Genomic DNA, 11,606 nt, shown 5'->3' with positions numbered 1-11,606 from the left:
TGCCAGCACCGGCAAGCCGAGCAGGGATCTCTCCCTGGCCTAGAGCTGAGCAATCCCATAGCCGCCAAATCGGGAAACGTAGATGGGGAGGCCAACGCTAGTCGAAACCACCATGTCAGGAAGGGGTAGGCGGGCTGCACCTGCCGTCGGAGGGTGGCACCTCCTCCGAATCCACGAACGTAGGATCAGGCAAAAGGGGAAGCTTTGAGGCGTACTAGGTAGGGCGGGCGACGAGGCGAACCACACGGGGGTACCGGGGCGACGGCGTCCAGCAACGCCAGCAAGCTAGGACTGGAGGACGCAGATCCAAACTACTGTGGCCTTAGCCGCCGGGACATCGGCAAGCAAGGTGAGCTGGAAGGGACGCAACTACCTAGCCGCCAAGGCCGGAGCTGCCCGGTAGCGAACGCCGGCAGCGAGGAACACTGGAGAAACGCGAGCCTGAGGCTGCCTGGCCGGACAAGCATCGACAAGGACCACCACAAGAAGCCTAGTGCCAGCCACAACCGCAGATGCGTCGCCGCCTCCACACAAGAGCCACCACCGCGGCTCGGGAGGAGAGGAAGGCCGCCAGAGACGAGGGGGCCGCCTGCACAGGAGGCAGACCGCGAACACACCCGTAACCGGCCGCAGGCCTAAGACCCAACCACGGCCGGCCGAAACGAGACCATGTGAGGGATGAGGAGCTGCAGGGGGGTGGCGCCCATGGTAGTTGCCAGGAGCGCCGGGTCGCCGCCGGCCGGCAGGCTCATGCAGCAGCTGGGGTAAGGGCGCTCGAGAATCGCCGGGGAGGATCCCGGGGTCGCGGGCCAAGGGGGGTGGAGGCGCGAGTCGTGCAGGGGTTCGCGGCGGTCGAGGACGACGTGGGTGGCGCGGCCAGCCGGAGACGGCAGGGGCTAGGCCGCTGGGGACCGGATCCGCCACCGCCGGACAGGCGGGGGAAGGTGGCGATGCGTGGGGGTGGTCGTGAGGCGTGGGGGGGCACGGATCCGCCCCGCTGCCACCTTCCCGAGGCCCGGCGCGGCTTCGCCGGCCAGCCCTCCGACGGCGGCGATGCGGGAGAGGGCGGCGGGGGAGGTTGCTAGCGACGGCAGCTAGGGTTCCCCGTGTCGCCAGAGGAGGGCGACGCAGGGGGAGGGGGGGAGGGGGGAGCACCTTAAGTTTGCACTTCCCTTGTGCTCTCTTATCTCATAAAACTCAGTCTTGCTCTAGCTTCGACCCTCCGCAAATAAATATAAGAGCATTTAGATCACTAAAATAGTGATCTAAACGCTCTTATATTTCTTTACAGAAGGAGTAACAATTAAGTGGATGTAGTAAGGTACATCATCCTCATTCCTCAAACTTGTCGGGCTTGATGGCAAGGTTTGGCCTCAAGACCACTACACAAGAAAACATATTTTCCTACGGATCTCTATTGAGAAAACACCATTGCCAACCCTTGTATGGCACTGGGCCGTGAGCGTGCTCCCGCCTCCCTCCATGGCTCCTCGCCGACCTTCGTCGCCACGCCACTTTCCCTTGGACTTGGAGTACTGCTGCCGCTCCTCGGCCACAGCTCCATAATCCTCCGCCGGACATCACAGTCCAGCGGCTCCTCGTGCCTCTCCATGGCGCACCTGCAAGCTCTCGGCATTCAGAGCCAACTCCACGGCTTCCTGAGTTCAATGCATGCCACCGTGCTCATTCAAAGTTTCTTTCACATGTCAATGAAAAATGATCATCAACGTCACCTGATGGATATTGCAATGATAGATCAGATGATGTACAAAAAGATCTTGTAAATAAAGATGATGTACAGAGCCCAGACTCGATAACCTTCAACAGAAAGCTGGTTATATTGTATCACCACATAGTCAGCTGGAAGCATGAGATCAAGCAGAGCCTACATTCAGTGATATTCCAAAACGTAGTCTCAACAACACACTGCCCATCAAACCAAAATCCCCCAAAACTTGCTCATCCAACAGATCGAGTCAATGCCTGATCAGACCAACGCATCCCTCGTCCACCTGATCCTCACCGTCATCGTCACCATCCTCCTCGCTGACCTCGTCATCCTCCTCACCATAGATGTAGCTCTTGTCGTCATCGCACTCCTCCTCCAGCTCGTCCTCCACGCCATACACCATCTTAGTGTCTATGGTCACCCTGAGCACCACACGCCGGCTGCCCTCACGCTGAGCCTCGGGAACGAAGCACAAGTAGCCCGTTGGCAGTCCATCGGAAAGTGACGTGGTATGGATTGTGTCAGCCGTTGAGACCTGGTAATGGCCCTTGAACCACGAGAAGCCAACTGAGCATCCGAACCTGGACTCCGGCGGGTGCGGATGGACGCGGACCAGCGAGACCCCATGGAGGGGAGACTCCGGGAACGTCACATTCAGCAGGAAGAGGCCGATATCTTTGTCCTCCCCACCGCACCAGAGGATGTGCATGCCGGCCTTCACGGGCACTTCGAACGGCTCGTAGTATTTGAACGCTTTCACAGGCCACTTGTGCTAGGCGGCGAAGTGGTCCATGAGTGCTGCCTTGGTGCCGGCGAAGCCACAGCCTTTCTCTGGGCAGAAGCATGGCGCGTGCGGGCACCACTCCTCGTGCTCCGCCTTGTTGTGGTAGGCCATCACGTGGGCACATCTGCGCGCGGCGTAGGAACACGGAACGACAACGGAGGCGATGACGCGCTCCATGCCATGGCACCGGTCCGAGACGGGTTTGGAGCACACGCGGGAGCTTGTCGCGGCAGGACGAGCAGATGAAATGCCCCATTGAGCACTGCAGAGAATCAACCAAATTTGTGAACTTCAGCTGAACAACATCAGACTAACACAAGAAATTCAGTGTGGCGAAATTGCATCAATTCGATTACCTGGAAGATGGGAGGGCTGAGGGGGGTGGAGCAGAGTGGGCAGTCCAGGACCTCCATCCCCATGGTGACCTGCTGCTTCTTGACCATGATGGCCACACCCTGTTGCAGACCATCATCTCCCCCTTCCTTGATCTTGCTGCCGTTGCTGTTCCCCTCCATGACAGCAACAGTCTCCAGTGCTGCAGATTTAAGCCCCACTAGTCAGTTAAAACAGATCAAAACGCCTCCAGTTAAGTAGTGAGGATTTATGGCGGCGATTGGCAACTCAAGAAGCAGAAATTCATCCTGACTAATTACGAAAAACTAGATAAAAGATGAACATTTCGAATGTGGTCTGCAGATGTGCAGTTTGGGCGACTCCCGTAGCGGGCAGAGGGCAAAATCTAACCAGGGCTGGGGGCGCAAGAACACCTAGGGCACCAGAACGGGGCGGAATACATCAAGTAGGACAGCGCACGAACAGGCCGGAAACCCCAACAATGGCGGCGATTGGCAAATAAAGAAACCGGGGGGAGGCGATTAGCAAAGGGAGGCGGCGCGAGAAGAAGCAATCAGCGGAAGCGGAGCTCACCGGGTTGGCCGGCAGGCCGGGAAGAGGACGGCGGATGCGTCGAGGTCGAGAGGAGGAGCGGCGCTAGGTTTGCAGCCGGCGCTGCAAGCGTGGTTGTTCTGGTCAGACGTGAGCCCTTCACGGGCCGAGCCACGAGCCAAAAGCCCAAGCAAATACATCCCCACCCAGCCCACACTCCACTGCTGCCCTCAATCCTCTGACGCTACCCCTAAAAAAACAAATCCTCTGAAGCTTTTTGGAGCAAAAGTAATAAGCCCGAAATGAAACCATACTACAGCTGCTTCAGCACGCAAAAAAAAATTTGTTCTTTCAAATAATTACATAAAATACAACCATTTTGGAAGAAGCGTCCAAATTTTACCGTTTTATTTGTTTGTCTTTAGAACAAGACTCTATTTTGGTACCCTCTCTGCTCAAAATAATGGAAGTTCTGGCTTTGTCCAAAGTCAAGCTTACTTTAGTGTAACAGTTCTATAGAAAATATGTTAACACGTATAATATTAAATTAGTGTTATTAGTTTCTTTATTATAAATAAATTCCCGTTAATTTGGAAAGGGGGGGAGCATATTATAGTGGAAAATATTGATGATACTTTTTACTTCAATTAAAATATTTAATATACAAACCTAAAAATTCTATTTAAATATATTATTTTTTGTTTATTTGAATTATTATTGAGTAATGACACTGTCTAAAAGTCAAATTTGCTAAACAAGGGTTTAGTTTTTTTATTTATGTCTACGGCGAGGAATAAAAAAGACTATAATATGGTACACTGCATTTTAAAATTATTGTAGCTTCCTAATAATTATTGTAGCTTCATAATAATTAGGGTTTAAAATTATGGTACACTGGAAAACTAAATATAGGTTTTTGAGAGATTGCACAATGTGAAATACCTCAATTTAAAATAGATCAAAATATGTTCATATTATTGAAGTATATTTTAATTAGGGTTTGATCCAATATCCAAAATTGATACTCCCTCCGTAGAGAAGTATAAGGGCGTTTAGATCACTAAAGTAGTGATCTAAACAACACTCTTATATTTATTTACAGAGGGTATACCTGTTAAACCTTAAGCATATGGGGCCCCATGCATTAAATATGAGGTTGTATCCAAATTATTTAGGGTTTGAGATGGGCATTTTGTATATTTGGAATTTTTTTAGGGTTTTTGCCTTTTAAGAAAACCCGAGAGTTGATTAAATCCTCATTTTCATATTTAAATGATGCTTACGAGATGCTCATGATGCACAATCAATTTCCAATAAAATGTGTTGCTCCTGGGCTATTAGAATCGACCCCCCTCGAAGGACTCTCACCTCCAGATTCTAAGGCAAGGAAGAGGGAAGGGATTGGGCTGCAAATGGAACTAATCTTCTCGTTCATGTTGCTCTTTTTTACAAGGCCGATTCATTGCATCATGGCTAATTTGGAATTGTTTCTTCAAGATCTTCATCTTTCAAAACTTGAGGCAGCCCAACCGTCTTGTCTGATAGGCTTGACAAAAGAAATGGAGTTGAAACCAAGCTCAACACAACCAAGCCCTTCTGTCAATCTGATAGGTGTTACATTAAGTTGAACAACATCTCCAAGCAAAGTATTATGCAATGAGAGCAAATAATATGGGCTTTAGCGTTGATGATGTCTGTACTCACAACTATTGATATTGATACTGAGAACATATGCTAGTAATGTCAGCTCCATTACCTGCTTAAGCATCACCCTTTTAGTTATTTTGATCTTTTTGGGAGACTCCCTTGTTCTAAGAATAGAACTTTTCTTCCTGACGTCGACATTTTCGTGCGACTTATCATGCAACCTGCTATTGCTTCTAGAAGTGTCGGATACCCTACTTTGTGTTTGTCGTCGCCTTAATGTTCTCCACCTCTCGAAGGAAGATTCAAGTACAAAGAATGGAATTTTCATCTGTTAGTGATATAATAACCCAAAATGGGATTTAATATATAACACACCTCACATATTGAATACCCAATGAGTACTTGAAATGTATAATAATTCAAATGAAACAGGCGTGAACACAACAATTGTTAGATGGTATAATCTGAACAGATAAAATCATATATTGTAAGATTAAAATGGCATTGGCATGAGTTGGTAATACAACCGCCCTACCCTCTTGGTATTTCAAGAAACCGAGCCTTCTTAGAGCTCATTGTTTTGGACCATCAACCATAAGGCATAGAATTCCCACCAAGATTTTTCCACTTTAGGCTCGAAGATGAATATTTTAGTGCCACTGCATCCTTTCCGCCAAGGATTCATAAACACAGCTTCCTACTTGGCCGAGCTACATGGGGAGTTGAGCGGGTCTCCTCTAGGGCCGAAGTATGAGTCCATTTAGATTTGGATGAGAAACAACGTAGACAGCAACCCGTCACGATGGACTTGTCATTACATCTTCAACAACTTTTCTCCCCCGACAGTTGGAATATTTGAAGCAACTATACTATCTATGCTAGGATATGCCAGTCCAACATGTTCTCAAGGATATAGTTGGCATAGATGACTTAATGTATGACCAGAGTGACTCGGTAAACCCCTAAATTCCATCGCAGTTCCAGTCTAGTTCATAAGCTCACCAGCTAAATATGTATTGGCAGCGAGAGATATCTTCGACGTAGTTGTTGAAATCAAATTCCGGTCATCATACGCAAAAAAAAATAAAATCTAATTTTAGATTGGACAATTAATTTTACTCACAAAGTAAGATATGTTAAGGTTCTAGGCTCCATATAAAGTTGTGTCAACAGAGATTTTAAAAGTGCTAGATGGCGCTCATAACGGCGATGATATATACCACCACTACTAGGAAAAGGCCTACTAGTGGCGCACCTGTTTTGGCTACTAATGGCGCACTACAGATGCGCCACTAGCATCACGCCATTAGTAATTAATACTAATGGTGCATCCCTGGTGCACCATTAGTATACCAGATACTAATGGCGCACCAGGGAGTGCGCCATTACTAACCCTTAGGTGCTCCACTGGTATTCCCTCTAGATGCGCCACTAATAGCCTTATAGGTGCGCCACTAGTAATAAAGGAAGGTGAGCCACTAATAAGGACTGAAATGCGCCACTAGTAATGTATTTGGAAAACAAAAAAATCTAAATTTATAGAAAACAACCTATAAGGAAAGTTAATTTAAAAACAAAAAATGAAATAGAATCATAATTTTTATTATAGTAAGAATATTACAATGTCTTTACAAGTATCAAATAAAAGAAAAATTACAAAGAAATAAAAGGAAATTCTAAAACTAATCTTCGAGTAATCTTTTCTTCTTTTTCTTTACTCTGTCCTTGCAAAGAATGATAGAAATATGTGAGGATGAACATTGCAGAGAAGTGAAATTGAGCAATTATTTGCATCCGACATCGAAGATCTAAGATACCTTGAATCATAGACATGGGTCATTTCATGAAGCCAAGAGTCTATGCCATTCAGGATGCACAGTTCCATGTCAGAAGAACTTAATTATTCAGTAAACACAGTCCTAAGCTTTTTACATGAGACAAAACATAAGGTACATGCTTGACCTAAGCTACGGCCACGCTAATCCTGCTAACAACACACATGCAACTAGCTAATCAAGATTACTACTAACATAATTCACCAAAAAGAGTAACAGGTGATGCATCAAAAGGAATCTGGCCAGATCCGATCACATTAGACAAGCCTAGGTGTGTGGATCCAAAACAAAGTGTGCTGATCTTTGATAAATGAAAGTTAAGGTTAATAATCTAAACTTTAATATTCTGAACTTTGTTACAGTTTAGCCCAAGGAGAGATGCTCTATTCCTAAGAAATTAACTATTTAGTGACATAAACGTTGTGATTGATGTGACGATGAAGGAGTTTAAGTTCTGTACCTCATGCATTGTGCCACCGTCCAGTGCGGCTCGCTGTGCCGTTGGGTCCTCATCTCGACAGTTTGTGCGTTTTGAAATGAGAATGTGTTCTATTCTAGAACCATAACTGAATTCTTCAGCTCCAACGGTTTGATTAAAGCAAGTATAAGCTCCCTCCCTGCACAAAACAAATGAAGGAAGCATACGGTACATCGTTAGCATGTGATTATCATGAAGTACACTATAGTTGTAATAATCCTATATAACTATAAAGTCAATCCCCACTGAACATTTTTCCTGCCCTCACAGCCTACCACATCAGCAAATTACTAACTTCTTTTAGTTGTTCAAAGATGGAAACCAACACTGATATACGTGCAAAGTTCTGAGGACATTGTTTAACCAATAGTAAAATATGTACTTACATTGTTGGTTCTGAGGACATGGAGTAATAAGCTATAACAAAGTTGCAAAATTATGAGAAGAATAAGAGTAGCAAGTAAAAAACAGGAGCCGCGATACCTTTCAGGGTATTTTGATCTGAAAGCATCCAATAAGGGACCTCCATGTTCTCTCAACATGTATCTCAGCCACTCACAAAACCTTGAATCAGAAGTAAAATTCACTAAAACACCTACATGTTCTACTGCAACTAGGACATCCTAAGCAGTACATAGATTCCTATATACCTAAGCAACTACTGAATCGATCTAAACATCTAAAAATTCAGAGCTTGAACCCTAGGCTAGTGACAGTTCAGTACATAATGCAGAAGCAGAGCAGAGAGAGAAGAAGGAGGATTACCTGGAGATCTCGATGCAGAAGGAGCGTCGATGCAGTGAAGAGGCGAGGCAGTGAAGGTGTAGCACCATAGTACCATCCAAGGCAGAACCCTCTGCTGCACCAGCACACGACACCAGCCACGGTGGGCACCACAGCATCGAACGGCGGCACCAGAGACGCCAGCACCACCAGTGTATACAAAAGAAAGTTAGGGCTTGCAAACAGGTCACGCTTCTACTCTTCCTTTAATACAATTATACAATGTTTATAAATATATTACAAAAGTAATTTTTAAAAATCCTAAACTAATTTTTATTGCTTTAATACAAATACAATGTTTACAATATATTACAAAAGCAATAAAGCTCCAAAGTCAAAATAGGGCATATTCTTATACATGAGACTAGAAGCGAGCCATCTCAAATCCTTGCTCCTTGCTCCTCACAGGCATCTCGTCCTCCAAACCACCGACTAGAAGAACCTGCAAAAGAGTAGTAGCAGCATTGGCAGATCAAATCTCCAAAACCAGACAGTATTGCTTCAAGTATCATGTGGCATATTCTTCATGATCAATATGAATTCTTATAACTAACCAATACCGCTGTTGCCAAATGGCTAAGTCCACTGCCTACTGCCAATGCATAATTAGCACACACAAGGATTTTATTGAGTGAAACAAAATTACCATCCATACTTCCTCTACTGCCTACACATCCAACAGGTTAAATAGATGGATTTCCATCTTGCATAAATGTGTGCTTAGCAAATAGATGGAGGGGGAGAAGAGAGAGCTTACCAACAGCATCTGGTTGGGGAGGTGGTCATGAGCAGCATGTCGGAGAGGTTGCCGGCTAATGTTTCAAAATGAAGAATAGTCAAGTTAAGTGTTAACCAACATTGTACAAAATACAGTAATTCATCGTTTTGATAACCCACTTAACATTGTACAAGTTGAGGTAACTGAAGATAAAATGGAGCTTATGGAAACAACATTTAGAGAGTAGGAGAATAGATCCTAAATTAAAAGGATCCACTAACAACATAATATTTTTCATAGATTAGCATGTAATTTTTTTGGCAGAACACAGAATGCACATCTGAATCAATCAAGACGGTCAGATCAAAGATTAATTATGATTGTGAAATTCTAAACAATATTCAGTCAATCACGGGCATCATTTAGCAAACAACTATGTAATGAAGCTTAGCAAAAAATAAGAAATGGGAAGCAATTATTATGCTCCCTTGAGGCAGTCGATATACAATATATCAGTAGAAGTGTAGAACTATAAGCTTCAGGTTCAATATTATGCAAGGAAGTGCTTTAAAGTGTTACAGAAGAAAAATAATTGCTTAGCATTAGCTTTATGGAAGAAAACAAATATCATCCCAGCACGGACGCCTCCACCAACACTAGTAGAAAAATGATCAAATGTGAAGCACATTAGTGTCGGTTTGAATTAGAGCCGGCACTAATGTGTACATTAGTGCCCGTTCCAACGGCTAGCCGGACCGCTCTCATTAGTACCGGTTCGTGGCGAACCTTTAGCACCGGTTTGTGCCATGAACCGGTACTAATGAGAGTGGTGGCAGGATGTTGTCAGTCTGGGGTCCCTCCAGCACCTTTAGTACCGGTTCGTGTCACGAACCGATACTAAAGGTCGTCCTACATAAACCCTTCGTCCACCCGAACTCGCTCTATTCTTCCCCTTTCCCCTCCCTCTCTGTTCTTCCCCTCTTCCTCTCAAGCTCATCGCACATTTTGCCCAAAATTTGTCAAGATTTGAAGGTCCCCATCGATTCAAATGATCACAAAGGTTAGCAACTTTGTCCTTTCATCTCTCATTGCTAGATTAGCTCTTGCAATGCTTTATATAGTGTTTAATTTGTGAGTTTAGTAATTTGGGAGGAATTATATGTGCTAGTATTTGATTTATATGCAATTTGAGGTCAAAAATAACACTTAGTTTGCATATGTAGGTGTGGTTTACTTAGTGCCTTCTAAATCTCCACCGTAACCACCGTCGATCGCCCGCACCGTCCCGTCGCCGACACCATCTTGTGGTGAGCCTCTTGTTCATGAAATTTTATATAAAAATTGATGTTTGTGTGATTTGGATATATAGTTACTCGTATAATTATCTTACCCGTACGTTGTTTGTTATACATAGTGCCATGGTTTTGATATCCGTCCCCGTCGGCCCTCGTCCTTGTTATGATTCGGATGTGGTATACATATTCTCTTTTAAAACTAGTTGCATTTCGAGTTTATGACAAATTATGCCCATCAAGTTGCATAGATATTTTTTCTAGGAGGTATGTGAACCGGAAATTCCAACCGACCCTATTGTCGAGAGGCTAAATTTAGTTGAAAGAGAAAACGAGTACTTGAAAGAAAAATTGAAAAGAATTGAGGGGGAGAAGATGGAATTGGAGTTGCATGTTGCCGATGTCGTCGATGATCACAAGATCAAGATGGAGAAAATGCGCTTGAAGATTAGAAAGATTAAAAAATATGCCATCGATAGTGAGGCTTGGTATCATTATGCTATTGGATCCATTGTTACCTTAGTTGCGATCTTGATCGCATTTGTTGTTGCATTTAAATGCTTTAGCTAGAGAGTTATTTGTTTGTTGCATTTAAGTGTTGTATGAACTTTATGTATGAACTTGTATTAATTTGGTCTATTCGGTGTTGTGTAATGAAGATGAGCCGACAATGGATGTACGATGACCGATGCTCTCCCCAGTTCGTTGAGGGCATGCATACTTTTCTGCTTGCGGCTGAGGCAAACAAGCGGGCGGATGGTTTTATGCCTTGTCCATGTGCTGGCTGTAAGAATGGTCACAATTACTCTACGTCAAGAACCATTCACGTCCACCTGTTTAAGTCCGGTTTCATGCCCCACTAAAATGTCTGCACCAAGCACGGAGAAAGAGGGGTTATGATGGAAGACAATGAAGAAAAAGAGGACGACGACATCTATCCTGGCCATGGGTTCCCTGAATACGATGATACAACAATGGGGGAAGAAGCTGAGCCGGTAATGCTGGAAGAAGCTGATCCGGCAATGCGGGAAGAAGCTGAAGAAGAGGCATCAGATGAGCCCGTTGATGATCTAGGTCGGGCCATTGCCGATGCAAAGAGAAAATGCGCAAGTGATTTGGAGAAGAAGAAGTTGCAGCGCATGTTAGAGGATCACAAAAAATTGTTGTACCCGAATTGCGTAGGTGACAAGAAAAAGCTGGGCACCATACTGGAATTGCTGCAATGGAAGGCAGAGAATGGTGTATCTAACAAGGGATTTGGAAAGTTGCTGGTAATGATAAAGGATATGCTTCCAAAGGACAACGAATTACCCCAGAGTACGTACGAAGCAAAGAAGGTTGTCTGCCCTCTAGGGTTAGAGGTGCAGAAGATACATGCATGCCCTAATGATTGCATCCTCTACCGCGGTGAGTACGAGGATTTGAACGCTTGCCCGGTATGCGGTGCATTGCGCT

The 11,606-nt window shown here is 44.9% G+C and overlaps 1 pseudogene; it reads right to left on the bottom strand.

Annotated features, from left to right (window-relative positions):
* Positions 1–1,353: 1,353 nt before the first annotated feature.
* On the bottom strand, positions 1,354–3,540 carry LOC119271117 (annotated as a pseudogene).
* Positions 3,541–11,606: the final 8,066 nt, after the last annotated feature.

The sequence above is a fragment of the Triticum dicoccoides genome, chromosome 3A (genome assembly GCF_002162155.2).
Source record: "Triticum dicoccoides isolate Atlit2015 ecotype Zavitan chromosome 3A, WEW_v2.0, whole genome shotgun sequence".
In the NCBI taxonomy this organism is placed as follows: Eukaryota; Viridiplantae; Streptophyta; class Magnoliopsida; order Poales; family Poaceae; genus Triticum; species Triticum dicoccoides.
The sequence above is the reverse complement of the archived record's forward strand: the minus strand, read 5'-3'. Positions and strand labels throughout refer to the sequence as shown.